The following is a 17,107-nucleotide window of genomic DNA, read 5'->3' as shown; positions in this document are numbered from 1 at the left end:
CCTGTTTCTAAGTTTCTGTTCGAGCAATCTCAGCCCTTCTGAGATCTGGGGCCCTTTTACGTAGATGTATGTTGCTGACCCTTACCACCTACTTGGTTTTTTCCAGATGATAAAAGTGATACATGTTCATTGTAGAAAACTTGGAAAATACAGGAGCAACTAAAAAATCACCCATCAGGGCGCCTGGGTGGCTCAGTGGTTTAAAGCCTCTGCCTTTGGCTCAGGTCATGATCCCAGTGTCCTGGAATCAAACACCACATCAGGCTCTCTGCTCCACGGGGAGCCTGATTCCTCCTCTCTCTCTGTCTGCCTCTCTGCCTACTTGAAATCTCTGTCTGTAAAATAAATAAATAAAATTTAAAAAAAATTAAAAATTAAAAAATTAAAAATCACCTATCGTCCTACCTCCCAGGGATAGTAACTACTATTAACATATAGAATTTTTCCAGTCTGTGTATTTTTTTTGTCTAAAATAAGATAATACTCTTTATGTAACTCTGTCTTTAATATTCAGTTGTGACTGTTTTTACGTGCTATTAACCATCTGTTGAGGGCACAGTTAGTGGCTTCACTGCATTTTATGGCTGCATAGTAATGTCTTGAATCATAGTCTCTCCTCTGCTTAGCTCTAGTTTGTTCCCTTCCTGTGGGTTGGCACTGGCCCCTGAAGCATAATCTGGGCTTTGGGGCCCTCCACACGTGGGCCTCTTGGTGCCAGTCTGGATTCCTCCCTTCCTGTAGATTGGTGGGAATTAGATTTAGCTGGAACACTCTTCATCCCACCTCCTCCCTCCTCAGGCTCACACTAAGATGCTCCTGAGTCTGGGAGAGCCACCTTGTCCTCCCTGTCCATCCTGCTGAATGTGGTAGCACTTTCTGGTGTCCTGGATCAGGACCTCTGAGGACATAGCAGGAGCTTAAACTAGAAACAGGTGTTTTACTTTGAATGACCCAGATTCGTTCCATGTTTTAAAAAAGTGCCCTTTTGTCCTGATTCTAGAAAGAAATAATTGCTCATTATGAAATAATTGGAAAATACAGAAGAGCTTAAGGAGGAGAATAAAGAAACAGCAATTCCACTACCCAGAGATAATCACTATTACCAGTTTGGTGAATTTCCCTTCTGTTTTTAATATATGCATATGAGCTTGTAATATAGAAGTTGATATAATCGAGAGAGGAATATATATATATATATATGTTATATAGAGATTTACATACATTATATATATGCATGTATTTACATATATTACATATACATATATAGTTACACATTAAACACACATGTGTTACATATTTACACATTATATACACATATATACTTACATAGATTATATATATTTACATACATTATATATACATACATTATACACACACACTAGAATATATACAACAGGTGCTACAGTCTTATGAGCCATAATTATGTACACCTGTTACTTTTGCCATGTTCTGTTGGCTAGAAGCACGTCGCAAGTTGTCCTTATTATCAAGGGGAGGGGATTATGCATGACCCTGGAAGGTGGGCTCATGGTAACCAGAGTCTGGTTGCCACAGTAGGGACGGTCAGCTCCTCTTGCCATGTTTCAGATGAAGCAGACTATTTCCTGAACTTGGTAAGCCAATCTTTCACATTCCTTTTCCTGGCCACAGTGATTGGGTCAAGGTTGGGCACTCAACCTGGGTCAAGATAGTTGGGGCCCATGTGATGCAAATGTGTGGTAAATGGAATGTTGAACCATCAGTAGAGCAGACCCACCCTTCCACCGGACAAGGAGGGGAGGGTCCTGGGAAGGGAGCCAATTCAGGAACAGTGGAGCCGGGACAGAACTGTGCATTCTGGTTTGCCCAGGACAGCCCCTGTTTAGTCCTGTTGTCCCAGTATAATTATTACTAGCATCCCACTTTTGTTCTGTATAGTGTCCGGTTTGGAGAGTAAATTATGGGATTACCGTAGCTTTGAATTATCTTTCAGATTCACTTGGAGAGTCTTGGGGAAGCCCATCACCAAGAACAGCCCATCGTCCCCTGAAACCAAAGCTCAGAGGGAAAGACTGAGAGAGACGTGTGCCATGTATAATTACGAAGATTCTGTGCATAGAAAAAGCATGGATTCCGACTGAGTATGTGCCCAATTTCATAATAAAAAGATTATAGGCACTGACATACCATTTAGCTGCTTCTAACATGGGCATCATACCTTGTGTTTTTGGAATGGAAGTAGCAGGCCTTCAAGTACTGATGAGGTCATTGGTTCAGTCAAGAACTCTAGCTTTGCTAGTTAGTGAGAAAGGGGTCGGGGGATTCAAGTTCAGAGCCCTGTCCAGAGGCAACAAACAAGAGGAAGGCTGTGAGTGGCAAGCAGAGAGGGAGTGTTAGTTGTGAAGCCACCGGACATGGACTCTTGAGGGAGGGAGGTGTGTAGACATCTTGGGTACCCTTCAGGATTCTTCCTTCCTCTCCTTCAGAACATGGACTGAAAATTCTATGAGAGGGGAGGAGAGAGGAGAGATGGTATAGTTTAGTGTCTTATGAGCAAAGAATGAGAAACAAATTACTTGGATTTAAATATTGACTCTGACCCTAGACAGTTGTGTGTGCTTGGACAAGTTACTGTGACTCAATTTCATCATCCCAAAGTAGTTGTATTATATTAAACTGTGAGGATTGTTATCATTTTAAAGAAAGAGAGAAAGAGAGAGAGAGAGAAAGAGAGAGAGAGAGAGAGAGAGAGAATATGGTGGGGGAGGGGCAGCGGGGGAGAGAGAGAGAGAGAGAGAATCTTAAGCAGTTTCCATGCCCAGTGAAGAGCCGGATGTGGAGCTCGACCCTAGGACCCTGAGATCATGACCTGAGCTGAAACCAAGAGTCGGATGCTTACCCAACTGAGCCACCCAGGTACCCCTAAACTGGGAGGATTAAGTGACCTGATGCATGTGACATGACTAGCACAGTCCCTTGGATGTAGTACGCTCTTAGTCAAGATGAGCTTCTATTAATAACATTTGTTGGCCTCCTCAGTATCACGTATTTTAGATACATCACTCAATTTCATGCAATGGACCTGATATGTCCTTCATTTTATAAGTGAGGACACGGAGACTCAGGGATGATACAATTTGCTGTGTTGGCTAGTGAGAGGTAGCCAGCATTTATGTTCACGTAGGGCTTTGACGCTGTACTTGATGGGTTTGGTCCACAGGGCCAGGCTGCCGGGTCTGTACCATCAATGTAGCCCCAGAGCCTAGAACACCGCCTGGCACGCAAGGGCCCAGCGAGCATGTGCTGGCTGCTGCCTGAAGGCCTTATGTCTCCTCACCGTGACGGTTCCTTTGTTCTGTTTGCCGGGCAGGGAGTATTTGGCTCGCATTGTACTCCACTCCACTCATTAGTATGCTGCTTCTTGTGTTTAAGCCTTTGTTTGTGTGCAGCCAATCCCTCGGCCAGACGGGGAATTTTCCGAAGGCCGGGGTCGCCTTGCATTCGCTAATGCAGGAACTAAGCTCTGGTGGCGTGTTAGAGCCCACGAGCACTTTGCAGAAAGATGGTTTTGAACATCCAAGGATGGGGTTTCCGGACTTTTTTTCTCTTTTAAAGATTCAGATATCAAATGCACACTCGGCTAGCGGGGCCCTCTTAAGTAAGATCAAATGTATGAAAGTCTTCTCGCGTGGGCAGCTCAGCCAAAAACAAGTGATCTGGCCTGCTTAAGCCACCGTGGCTACTTTTGTTTTTGGAGGCTGCGTGGTTCAAAGGAGAGCGCGCTGGGCTTGGGTTTGTGTCGCTTAACTTTTTCGGCCTCTGCTTCCTCACTTATAAAATGGGGATGGTGATGCACGCCCCCACCTAACTCAAAGCTTGGCAAGGGCAGAAGAGACAAGATGTCTTAAAGGCATTATTCCCGTGGAGTAAAATAAAATAAAATAAAAAGGACCCTCTGAAGGGTTTGTTAGTGAAAAACAGTTAAGACAGAGCCAGAATCGCCAATTTTAAAGATTTCGAAAGATTCTGTACAATAAGATTATAGGTTGTTTTTTTTTTAAAGATTTTATTTATTTGCTTACTTATTTATTTATTTAGAGAGGGAGGATGTACAAGCAGGGGGAGGGGCAGAGGGAGAAGGACAGAGAGAATCTCAAATGACTCCGCACTGAGCAGCTGGACCCTGGGCTCGACCCCACGACCCTGAGATCATGACCGGAGTCGAAATCAAGAGTTGGATGCTTGACCAGCAGAGCCACCCAGGCGCCCCGAAATTATAGTTTTGCTATCTCTGGGTGATGACATTCTGAGTAATTTTGTCTTCTTGGTTTTGCCTAGGTGCATTTCCTACTTTCGCCATTGTGAACTTTTTTCTCTGTTTGGCTTGGTTGAGTTGTTTTAAAAAATCATTAAAGACACCTAATAAAAAGATGGTGACTTCACTCTGATATTTAGTTGCTATTTGGGGATTGTAATTGTAAGTATGATTGATACTGTATGATCGATGTATCTAAGTGACAATAGAGTTAATATACGGTAACACGATTATTATCATTGTTTTTTTTCCTGTCACAGTCTGATAGGTGGTTTGGTTCCTTCTCCAGCCTGGCTTCTGGTGTGGCTGATGGTGGGACATCAAACCTGTGGGAAAAAATAAGGTCTTTGGAGCTCCAGCCCTCTCCAGACTCCTAAGTTTGTATCAAGAGAGATGATTATAATAAAATAAATTTGTGGGGCACCCAGCTGGTTCAGTCGGAAGAGCATGTGACTTTTGATCTTGGGGTTGTGAATTTAAGCCCCACATTGTGTATAGAGATCACTTAAAATCTTTAAGGGTGCCTGGGTGGCTCAGTCGGTTAAGCGTCCGCCTTTGGCTCCGGTCATGATCCCAGAGTCCTGGGATGGAGCCCCGCATCTCTGCTCAGTGGGGAACCTGCTTCTCCCTTTCCCTCTGCTCCTCCCCCTGCTCATGTTCCCTCTCTCACTGCCTCTCTCTGTCAAATAAATAAATAAAATCTTAAAAAATATTAAAATTAAAATAATGAAATACATTTGTGAGTTCATTTTTTTTTTAAGATTTTATTTATTTATTTGACAGACAGAGATCACAGGTAGGCAGAGAGGCAGGCAGAGAGAGAGAAAGGGAAGCAGGCTCCCTGCTGAGCAGAGAGCCTGATGCGGGGCTCGAATCCAGGACCCTGGGATCATGACCTGAGCCAAAGGACTGGGATCATGACCTGAGATCATGACCTGAGCTGAAGGCAGAGGCTTTAACCCACTGAGCAACCCATGTGCCCCTTGTGAATTCATTTTAAGCATAGTTAAATACATTACACAGAACTACAATAGATTTAGAAGAAAAACAATGTGATCTGTGATCTTTTGGTCTTAAGAACTCTAGGGAATTCTTCATACTCTTCTGAATTTAGACCTCTCCATATGCTAATTATTTAAAAGATGTCTCTTCAAACCATAAGTGACTCAAAACAAACTGAGGGTTGCTGGGGGGAGGGGGGTCAGGAGAGGGGAGTGGGGTTATGGACATTGGGGAGGGTATGTGCTATGGTGAGTGCTGTGAAGTGTGTAAACCTGGCGATTCACAGACCTGTACCCCTGGGGATAAAAATACATTATATATATATTTTTTTAAATAAAAAATAAAGATGAAAAAAAATAAATAAAAAATGTCTCTTCCAAATTATTGAAGAAAAACACATATTCATTGTTATTTCTGCTTCTTTTAAACTGATGGTTATTCAGAGTCCCCATGTTCCAATATGATGTTGACGCTGCCTTTTTGGTGGTCCGGCTACTGTCTTCAGATTCTGTGGGTCCCATTCGTCCCAGCAGATGAGGTTGGGAGGGGCGAGTCCGAGGGAGGGGTTTCTGCTGGAATGTTTTTATTTCTACATAGCTTGGTGGCCTTGAAACCTGTTTGCCTGTATATACTTCTAAAAATTATTTTGAGGGGCATCTGGGTGGCTCAGTCGGTTAAGCGTCTGCCTTTGGTTTGAGCCATGATTCCAGGGTCCTGGGATCAAGTGCCACCTCGGGCTCCCAGCTCAGTGGGAAGCCTGCTTCTCCCACTGCCTCTCCCCTTCGCTTGTGCTTTCTGTCTTACAAATAAATAAATAAATAAATAAAATCTTTAAAAATAATAATTATTTTGAAAAATTATGTTCTCTCTTGCATGATCTTTAGTGGACATTTCACATGTTCCATCATAAGTTTAAATAAATTTTTAAAATGTAGGATAGGCTCTCTGCTCAGCGGGGAGCCTGCTTCCTCCTCTCCCTCTCTCTGCCTGCCTCTCTGACTACTTGTGAACTGTCTGTCAAATAAATAAATAAAATAAAATAAAATAAAAAGTAAGATAAGTCTCTTATAACCCTTGCTTAAGTGTTCCCCACCAGTGACAGTTTTGCCCCCTCATGAGACATTCTGGCAATGTCCAGTGGTCACAGCTGTGTGTGTGTGTGACCAGGAATGCTGCTCCACATCCTGAAATGCAACCCAAAACAAAGAATTATCTAGCTCAAAATGTCAACAGTGCTGAGGTTGAGAAACTTTGGTTCCAATGTATCCAAATGCATATAAATATCAGATGATTTTATATTTACTAGGATCCATTTTAGAAACACATAAATGGGGTGCCTAAGGGTGGCTCAGTGGGTTAAAGCCTCTGCCTTTTGTTCAGGTGGTGATCCCAGGGTCCTGGGATGGAGCCCTGCATCTCAGCAGGGAGACGGCTTCCCTTCCTCTCTCTCTCTGCCTGCCTCTCTGCCTACCTGAGATCTCTGTTTGTCAAATAAATAAATAAAATCTTAAAAAAAACCCACATAAACTCTTCTATAACATTGCTCCTTTTCTTTCTCAAAATTGTGTTTCCATTCTCTTTGCCCCAAAGAATTTTATCCTGATGAAATACTATTACATTTGAAAGCCTTACGACCTCCATACGATTTTCTGCTTCAAGACTTTATATGTGAATTGAATTGTTTTCAAACATCCTATGACTATAGTTCTAAAGGTTCCCATCTTCCTTCCTGAATATTGAGGTAGCATTAGAAATTGACTGAACACCAAAAATATAACATTCGACAGGTGAGATCTAGACGCAGAAACCCTTTGGTTGAAATGCATCTCTACATGGGATGATTGCGGGGAGGAAACTTCAGGGGCCTGATCACCAGTTTTTGGTGACATGGAGATTTCCTGCCTGGGGGAGGGTGGGAGTCTAGGAGGGGAGAGAGGTGGCCTTTGAAGTGAGGTTGGAGAGTTGGCGTTGCGCATGGTGGTAGAAAATTAGAATTGACATGATCAGTTCTCAGGTGGATCAATTTCAGGAAAGAAAACATATGGACACTGAGGATTTTGAAATAGATTTCCTTAAAATTATCTATGCCCGCATACCTTTGGAAAGTCTTTGTACAAACACAGAGGTGTTTGTACATTGGTTGGATTTAACACACTCCGGATCTCCAAGTGACTTAGCAACTTTTTTCTTTTAATGATTCAGACTGTTTGTGCACACAGCTAATGCATGTTAAAGAAAGCCAGGCCAGCGTATATTATAAATACTTTATAAGTCAGGCAAGTACAATTTCTCACAGGAGGTGTAATTACCGTGGAGGTGGGATAGCCTCGTAGCTGAGAATGCCAGTTCTAGAATCAGACCCCAAGTTTGTTACTGTTCTCCATCATTACCAGCTGTGTAACCTGGAGGCACATTATTACTAGGTCTGGTCCACAGCTAGCTCACCTGGAAAATGAAACTAAAAATAGATTTCTCACTGGCTTGTTGTGAGATTTAAATGAGGTCATGCATGCAAAGCACCTAGTACAGTGCCCTGTAGATACGAAGCACTGGGTAAGTAACAGTTTTTGTTGTCTTTAGATATTACAGCGCTTGCCTCCAGGCCTGAGCTCTACAGAGGCAATGGGGTCATTATTTCAGCCTTACTTTTTTTTTTTTTAAGATTTTATTTATTTATTCGACAGACAGAGATCACAAATAGGCAGAGAGGCAGGCAGAGAGAGAGAGGGCTCCCTGCTGAGCAGAGAGCCCGATGTGGGGCTTAATCCTAGGATCCTGGGATCATGACCTGAGCCCAAGGCAGAGGCTTTAACCCACTAAGCCAACCAGGCGCCCCTTTCAGTCTTACTTCTTAGCTCATGGAGCTTTTGTGCACAAGTTATTGTACTCAACTGCCATGATTCTATGGACAGCATTAGATCTCGGGGATCCCGATGGGCCGTGAGTCCCGCAAGCCTGAGGCTCTGGAGCCGCAGCCAGGCTCCCTGGTATGCCCGGCATACCTGTTTGCAGACTCACCAAGACCAGCGTAAACTCTCCAAACACACCTGCTGGGAACGTGGAACCCTGGATGCCTGAAGTAATTTGGACTATTCTCAGAACATGGTCTAGGAGTCGCATGATGTTGATGGACGGACGACACGCATAGACCTCTACAGGGTTGCTCACAAAAAAACCTATCGCGAGTCATGGCTCCAAGTAACAATACCAAAGTTAATCCTGGTATCGACAACTGTTCTATTGGGTTACACAGTTTTAATCCCAGAGGAGTTGTCTCTTGACATGAAACTGTCCAAACAGTATTTATATCTGCGGTTGCCCGGCGAGATCGCTTAACCCTGCACAACCGTTTAAAAGTAGTTAATGACAGAGCCGGTGCGACGTGCCCCTTATGAGTGATCACGTAAGTTCGACCTGTCATGGTTTATGGAGGAAGGCAGTTTGTCCATAGCCTGCTTCAACCACAGCAGGTAATTTGAAATGAAATGAGACAGTTTCTACAAGCAGATTGATTTGGGAATCTTGCCTGTTCTTCCCTTTGACCCTTGACAAGTTGACACTACAAAGATTGTGACTTTAAAAAATGATTGGGTGCAAATACATTTAGGTAGATGATTTACCATGTGCCGAGGCAAGGCCAGTGCATTTCGGGTGTAGCTGTGAGGAGAGGTAATTGTCAACTTTAACAACTCGTGTTTTATGTTTCTGGATCTTATTAATTATCCTACCAGCAGATCTACTAATAACCCTTAGTCAAGTGCTTGAGATTCCTGGTGACAGGCGAGGCACCCAGTCTCAAGATTAAGAGATACAGTATTGATGAGAAACTTATTAAAAGTACTGATTCAGTTTGTGATTTGGGTCGAAAGCCACAGCTTGGCATGGAAGAGTAAGAAATGGAATTCTCTTTCATGGGTCTCACTTCTTTCTTTCCAGTCTTGCTTCTTGTAAATACAGTTAATCATATGCAGGAGGAAACACTGTGATTAAAAGGCTGGTAGGTTTCATTTTTGAGAATCAAAGAGTTACCAGAAATATCAGAAAAGAAAATCCCATACATGCATTACAAAATGCTTTTCTCCCCTAGTCCTTTGTTATCACATTATATTTTCTCAATGAATAGTATGTGATATTTAAACATATTTTCCATATTCTTTACTTATTTTAGATTTTTTAAAAAAGATTTTATTTATTTATTTGGCAGAGAGAGACACAGCAAGAGAGGGAACACAAGCAGGGGGAGTGGGTGAGGGAGAAGCAGGCTCCCCACGGAGCAGGGAGCCGGATGCGGGGCTTGATCCCAGGCAGACGCTTAATGACTGAGCCACCCAGGTGCCCCTATTTTAGATTTTTATTTCTTATTTTTTCCCCAAATTTTTATTTAAATTCTAGTTAGTTAACATTCAGTGTAATATTGGTTGCAGGAGTAGAATTTGGTAATTCATCCCTCACATATAACACCCAGTGCTCATTGTAACATGTGCCCCCCCTTCATACCCATCCCCCACCCGCCTCCTTCCATTTCCACATTATTTTGACTCTATTCTTCTGATGCAGTTTTTTTCTCTCTGACGGGATGTTCTGTCATGAATAATGTTAACATACACACAACTGAGCTATCAACTGTTTTCCGAACAACAGTAAAAAACGACCGTCAGGAAGATTATTTTTAAAAGGTGGTTATTTCAGTTCACAATTACCCACTATTTAGGCCCACATGATTTTAAGGGAACTTTGCCAAAGGACTGCTGATTTACGAACGTTTGCATTTGCGTTGAAGTGCCTGCACTTCTCAGCAATTTGCCATTGAACTTGGGCTCTTCTCCACCGCTTTTGTGTTTCTCTCCATTCTAACTACTTTGTTTGAAATATAATTTTGAAGATGCTAGTAAAAAGTATAACAAATTCCCTATTGGTCTCTGTTTAAATTATTTACTACCCTTTTGAGCCGTATCTTCATTGAACTATGTTAAAAGTATTTTGCTGGAATGTTTCTTTATGTTGTCCATCGGGTTTAATAGACGTGTCATTTAATAAGCTCTCCACCTGTAAGGATAGACTATTTGACCTCTGTGCCCTGCCACTGGTAGACATAGTATAAGATTGCTTTGTGAAATAAAGCTGTCGGTAACATCAACAAAATAAAAAATGATCGTATTCCAATACTCTCTGCTGAGTACTATGACAGCACTGAAATATGGAATAAAATTGAAAGTAGATTAGTTTTGGGTCTTAAGTCATGTTTTGACAAGAAATAAGAGAGAAGAACATATCTTTGAACTTTTAGTTTTAAAGTTTTTTAATGAAAATATTTATCATTTTGTAAGGTTCCTTCTTTCTTTATCACATCTAGGCTGTATAGCCTTAAAACAATCCGTTGTCTTATTGTGAGGGATATAAATACTGTTCTATCTTTACATTAAATACCATAAAGGAACCTGGCGTGGTGTGAGATGGTTTGGCACTTGTGAGTTAAGGAATGTCATGCTAATAAAAAAGCTTACCGAGGAGGCTGGAAAATCAGTCATTAATAAGCTACATATTTTGAAGGTATGTAAAGCATGTGAATACGGCAGACAAGCCGGCTGCTTTTGCTGTGTTTTTTATTCACCTTTTGGCATGGTTTGAACCTGAAGAGGAAGAATAAAGATGTCCAGGAAGCCTTGCTGGTGATTGCTTTTGACCTAAAGGAATTTGAAAATTGAGGTGACATGCAAGGTTGTGAAATCATTTCTTCCAACTCTGTGGTTATGTATTAATTAGATGAAATCACAACTAATACACGGTGTTGGTCGTCAGCAGAGGGTGTGGGCTGAGTACAGCCACCCTCCCCTCCCAGAATTTGCAAATATCCTGTGTCGCCACACGTGAGATTGTGAAGCTCTTCTAAAAAGCCCCATGCCCACTAGCCCTTCATTCCAAACACTGAAGGGTTGCAAAGAGTACGGGGTAACTAGCGCTCCCTGTTCATCTTGGAATAAACTTTCCTCTTTTCGCATTCTTTTCCTTTAAAACTCTGGGTGCAAGAGCTTGACACAGGTCTGGGGCTGCCTTGCTTTCTCCCGCAGCACAAAATCAGGGCAAGGCTCACACCGGGGGGCCTTTAACCATGGCTGCTTCTTAAAAAGACCTCAATGAACTTTCCCTTGACAAATGTGATTGACATGGTCGGATAGGTCTACAACTGGTCAGGCTCTTGTGGGGTTCTGTTTTTACTCAGGGAAAAGGTGGTTGTCCTCATCTTAGTTCCTATCATCAAAAATTTTACAAGTTAATAGAGGGGCATCTGGGGGGCTCAGTTGGTTACATGGCTGCCTTCTGCTCAGGTCATGATCCCAGGGTCCTGGGATGGAGCCCCATGTCAGGCTCCTTGCTCAGTAGGGAAACTGCATCTCCCTCTCTCTCTGCCCCTGACTCTAGGGTTCTCTCTCTTTCACTCTCTCTCTCTCTCTCTCAAAATAAATAAATAAAAAATTTTTTAAAAAAGAAAATTTTAAAGTAAATTGAAAAAGTAAAGATTGTTTTGGCTAGAAGGTTTTTTTTTTTTTAAATTTTGTTTATTCATCTGAAAGACAGAACGCTAGCATGGGGGAGAAGCAGAGAAAGGGGAGAAGCAGACTCCCCAATGAGCAGGGAGCCCAATGTGGGGCTCAGGGGACCCTGAGATCATGACCTGAGCCAAAGGCAGATGCTTAACCATCTGAGCCGCCCAGGCGTCCCTTGGCTAAAAGTTCTGAAGAAGTTCGCACAAGGTTTTAAACAATTTCTCCTGAGATATTTTAAAGCTACAACAAAGAAAAAAACCATCTACTTCAGATGAATACGAGTAGATGTTTCTCAGTAGTTGTGGTATCTGCCAATCCTCATGGAGGTCCTGTGGTATCACCCCTTAATTTGTTCCATGACATGGTTTTAACCTTGACTTGGCTAAATAATATCTTTAAACAGGACAGTGAAATACTGTCGACATTACATTGGTGTCATTTGTCATCATCAGTCCAAACTCAACCCCTGAGAATGAATGTTGGTAAGTATTAACTACATAGGTATCCGCGATAAACCAAGTTTCCACGTGTGTCTTATTCATGGCTTTTCTGTCAATATCGAGATCCAAGAGGGGCCATGAACATCCCGGGAAGGGTGGGAGAGTGTGCCCCAGATTTCCAGAGGGCTGGGGAGCCACACCCTGGGAAACTGAGTCCTTGGCCCTTGAAGGTCACCTGGAAAAAGAATGAGGTTAGGAAAGAAGGTGACTGTAGGTAACAAAAATTAGAGGTGAGAAAAAGGAGGTGAGGTGAGAGGACAGGTAACAAAAATTAGAGGTCAGGTCAATTTTAATTGATAGGAGAGAAGGGAAGTATGGATAGAAAATTAACAATAGAGCACATGGTAGGAAAAGGATTTGGAGGTAGTCCAAGGTGTGGAGCTACCTTTTGGAATAGATGAGGGGACAGTTTCCACAGCGGCATTCTTTCTGATGAAGAAGCGTGCACTTGAATGTCAGCCTGGGGTTCAGATGTTAATTCTGCCAGAGAATAGCAGTGGGACCTTTAGCAAAAGATGCCAACCTTCTTAGCATCAAGTTTTTAGTCTGTCAGATGAAGATGAGATGGAGGTGGCTGGGCTTGTGGGTGAATTAAATGAAATAACCTACTCACAGGTAGATAGGCAGCATGGCGGCTGGCATACAACAACTGCCCAGACAATATGGTGGCCTCCTCTTCCGTCTTCCCGGTTCTGAACTAAGGACGTCGACCTCTTGTTCCCTTCACATTGCATGAACCTGATGAAGTCCATTTCATTTTTGTGAATGGAAGTGTTCTAGAAGTTTATTCACCTTCAGTAAACCAAAAATTTGTATCCCAATTTCAGTTACTCCTGTTACCTGGTTTAAGAAATCCAGACTGGAGTCTTAATGCCTTGACTTTTAGAGGTGATGCATGTCGTGGTTTTGTAACATTATCAACCTTGTCATGACCTCCAAGGGCAGAAATGGTCGGTAAGTTTAAAGCTCTAATAAGGAAAGGCTCATGACTCTGATAAAAATAAAAGGAGAAATACATTTTAAATGGGGTGAACAAGGACTTTTTGGAAAGGAGTTTGTTGTTTATCTCAAGATAAATAACAAGAATCTAAGTGTTTTCACTGGGGAGAGGAAGTCATGATTTGAGTTTCACATAATCTCCTTCCTGCAACATAGAAGATGGGTGTGAGATGGACCAGCCATAGGTGTGGGGACCGTTACACGGCCCCAGGTAAGATGTGATGCAGTGCAAACCAGGGTTGACAGTAGGTGTGGGGAGAAGTGAACAGACCCCACAGATACTTAGGAAGCAACATCATTAAAACTTGGTAAGGGCTTAGAAAGGAGATGAGGAATGACCCTCTGGGTCTTGGTTTTTGGAGCAAGGTGATAGTAGGGCCATCCCCTGTGATAGAAACACTGGCAGGAGACCACAGTGGTTTCATTCTGGACAGGATGAGCTTGGAGTCTTTGTTACCACCATTTTTAGTGATGCAAAGGATAAAGTCAAAATGTAAATATCTTTGGGTGAAATGTTACGAGAACCGATGCCATGTTCAACATGGCAACAACTGTTCTCTTTTGAAACTGAGTTTTATATGCACGCGTTCATTTTATTCCTTGTAGAGCACTGCTTTATGTATATGAACAAATGCATTTAAAATCATCTTTTGGGGCGCCTGGGTGGCTCAGTGGGTTGGGCCGCTGCCTTCGGCTCAGGTCATGATCTCAGGGTCCTGGGATCGAGGCCCGCATCGGGCTCTCTGCTCAGCAGGGAGCCTGCTTCCCTCTCTCTCTCTCTCTCTGCCTGCCTCTCCATCTACTTGTGATCTCTCTCTGTCAAATAAATAAATAAAATCTTAAAAAAAAAAAAAAAAGTAAAATCATCTTTTGGAACGAAGCCAGTTAGTAAAGAGAGGACTGCTCTGCTCTTAGTATAATTGCTTCTAAAATGTCTGCTTGTAGACGGACTTGTATAAGCCATCATTAATTCTTTGTGTAATTAATGTATAAAATGCAGAGTTTCTATTAATGGAAAAGAAACTCAAGCATCACGCTGATTATATCAATAACATGCATTTGTAATCACATACTGTAGATAAGTGGAAAAGCTACATTTTATTACATTCATAAAACCTAAGAACTCCTGAAGTGACCCGGAGATGGACAGCAGCCACTCTTTCAGGGTTCACTGCTTCATCAGTTAAGTGTCTGTCAAATGGCCGTGAGCTGGTTAGTAACTCTCGGAGTGCGTTGGGGAATCTTCTCCGCCCCCCCATAAAATAATGAGCATTTATTTTTCAAGATAAAAAAATTGCATGTTGGTGGAATAGCATGCTATGTGAGAGTAACAATGCAAAGATAAAAATCAAACCCAATGAGAACAAAAAGCAGAATGGGAGAACTTCTTGTTCCTCCAGATGGACGGAGCGATCGGGTTCTGCTATCGTAGATGTGAAAAACAGCTTACTCCCTAAGTATGCTGCAGAGACACGGGGAACTCATAAAGGGAGTGTTAATTTCACGGAGGGAAAGTGTATAGAGTTCCGAGTGTTCTGGGTTAATACCTTGGTCACCCTGACAGGTAAGAAAACCAGTGTTTGGACTGACTGGCCCAATCGATATCTCTTTAGGTGTCCGCCAATCACTCCATTAGGGAGCAAGACTGGGTGGATTAGTTCAAGCAGCTTCTCAGATGCTCTGCGGACTCGGCCAGTATCTCTTCCCTAGGTAGGAAATGGGAGAATGGCTTCATTTTGAGAAGGATCGCGGAGGCCTCCGCATCTGGAGGGCTCTGGGAAATGTTCAGAACAGCTCAGAGGCAGCCGACTACTCTGCAACTAATGAGGCAGAAATATTCATAGAAACACAGAAGACATTTCTAGAAACTAAATAAATAAACAGACTACATGCACCAGACCACATCATCTGATCCAAAACCCAGCTGGGGGAGGATTTAAAATATCAACATTGGAGGTGTCAAAAGCATAATGTTTCTGTTGGCTGTAGCCTGCAGAATTCCCAGCGAGTCCTTCCCATTGATTAACTTTGAAATGAAATCCAAACATCCTTGGCTGCAGGGAAAAGTTATTTATTTTTTTTCTTTTTCACACTACCTTACCAGTTTTGAACTAAAAATCATTTGATGTCAAAATTTTTCTTCTGAATCTTGCATTGTTTTATTTTTCTAAGATTTAAAAAATTAACTAACCACGAAAAAAAAAAGATTTTGGGGTGCCTGGGTGGCTCAGGGAGCCTGGGCTTGATCCCAGGGACCCTGGGATCAAGTCCCACATCGGGCTTTCTGCTCAGCGGGGAGCCTGCTTCCTTCTCTCTCTCTGCCTATCTCTCTGCTTACTTGTGATCTGTCTGTCAAATAAGTAAATAAATAAATAATTAAAAAAAAGATTTTATTTACTAATTTGAGAGAGAGAGGCAGAGAGAGCACAAGCAGGGGGAAAGGCAGAGAGAGAGGGAGAAGACTTCCTGCAGAACTGGGAGCCCGACATGGGACTCGATTCCAGGACCCTGAGATCATGACCTGAGCCAGAGGCAGACGCTCAACCATCTTAGCCACCCAGGTGCCCCTGAATCTTGCATTCTAATCATCATCTCAGAGTGCTCCCTTTCTCCCATTTTACGAAATGTTTGTCATGGCACAAAAAAAATGAGTTGCTCCACTGAAAGTGTGGTCTAGAACAGGGATACATGGATGGACTTCAGGTTGTCCAGATTTGTCTACAGAAGTTTTTTCTATATGTGCTTTTTCCACAGAGGGGTGTCCAGGGATTTTGTAATATGCTCCAAAGGGTCTGTGAGTTCCCCTTAAGAAGCATTTACTGACTCTAACATAAATACAACATAAAGACAGCTCCAACAGAGTTCTTCCCTTTCCCTGCGGTGTGTTTCCTCATATGGCCAATAGGTGGCGGCATAAACACCAACCTGTGGCTGTCCCATTTTCCTGACCAGACAGAACTTTACAAGGGTAAAATGTAAGGATGGGAGAGCCCATCAGTAACCCTGCTTTGGTTTGGACAGATTGTGGGGATGTGTCCCCTCAAACCACCTTAGAATATTCCTGGAGGAATAGATCGAGATGGAATGAGCAGTCTTGGCCTTTAAGGTCACGTAGCAGTGAAAGATCGTAGTATACTTTTGTTTGAGTCCCATGCTGGAAAGGCACACAGCTTGATCATTGATTGAATCAAAAGGTCATACTTTAAATGGAATATACTCTCCCCACCTATGATTAGTACATTATTTTACTATATAGTGTCATTGTTTACATACTATACAAACTGCCTTAAGAAATTACTGGGGCACCTGGCCGGCTCAGTAGGTGGAGCATGCCACACTTGATGGTGGGGTCGTGAGTTCGAGCCCCACATGGGGTATAGAGATTACTTTAAAAATAAATAAAAATTAAAAAAAAAGAAATTACTTAGTCTGAACAGAAAAATCATTGCTTTGAATCAACAAAAGATCACTTTCAGTTCTTCTACTCCTTGGGGGCGGGGGTTGAAAATAACAGAAAAGGGGGAAGTTGTCTGACACATGCAAATTCTGATTTTTATTTTGATAATTATCACTTTCATTTTCTGTGAAAGTATGAGAAGCACAATCTTTGTTACAAATTCTTATCCAGATGTACACCGGATAATTTCTCTACTTTAAACATATCCAATCAATTCAAATATAAGAATTTTAAGTGGCAGATTCTGGGTGTTAATAAGGCTGATTAACGATGAAATTTCTCAGGATAGACCTATGTGTTTAATGATATA

This window comes from Lutra lutra, chromosome 15 (assembly GCF_902655055.1).
Source record: "Lutra lutra chromosome 15, mLutLut1.2, whole genome shotgun sequence".
Classification (NCBI taxonomy): Eukaryota; Metazoa; Chordata; class Mammalia; order Carnivora; family Mustelidae; genus Lutra; species Lutra lutra.
This window is presented reverse-complemented; position numbering follows the sequence as displayed.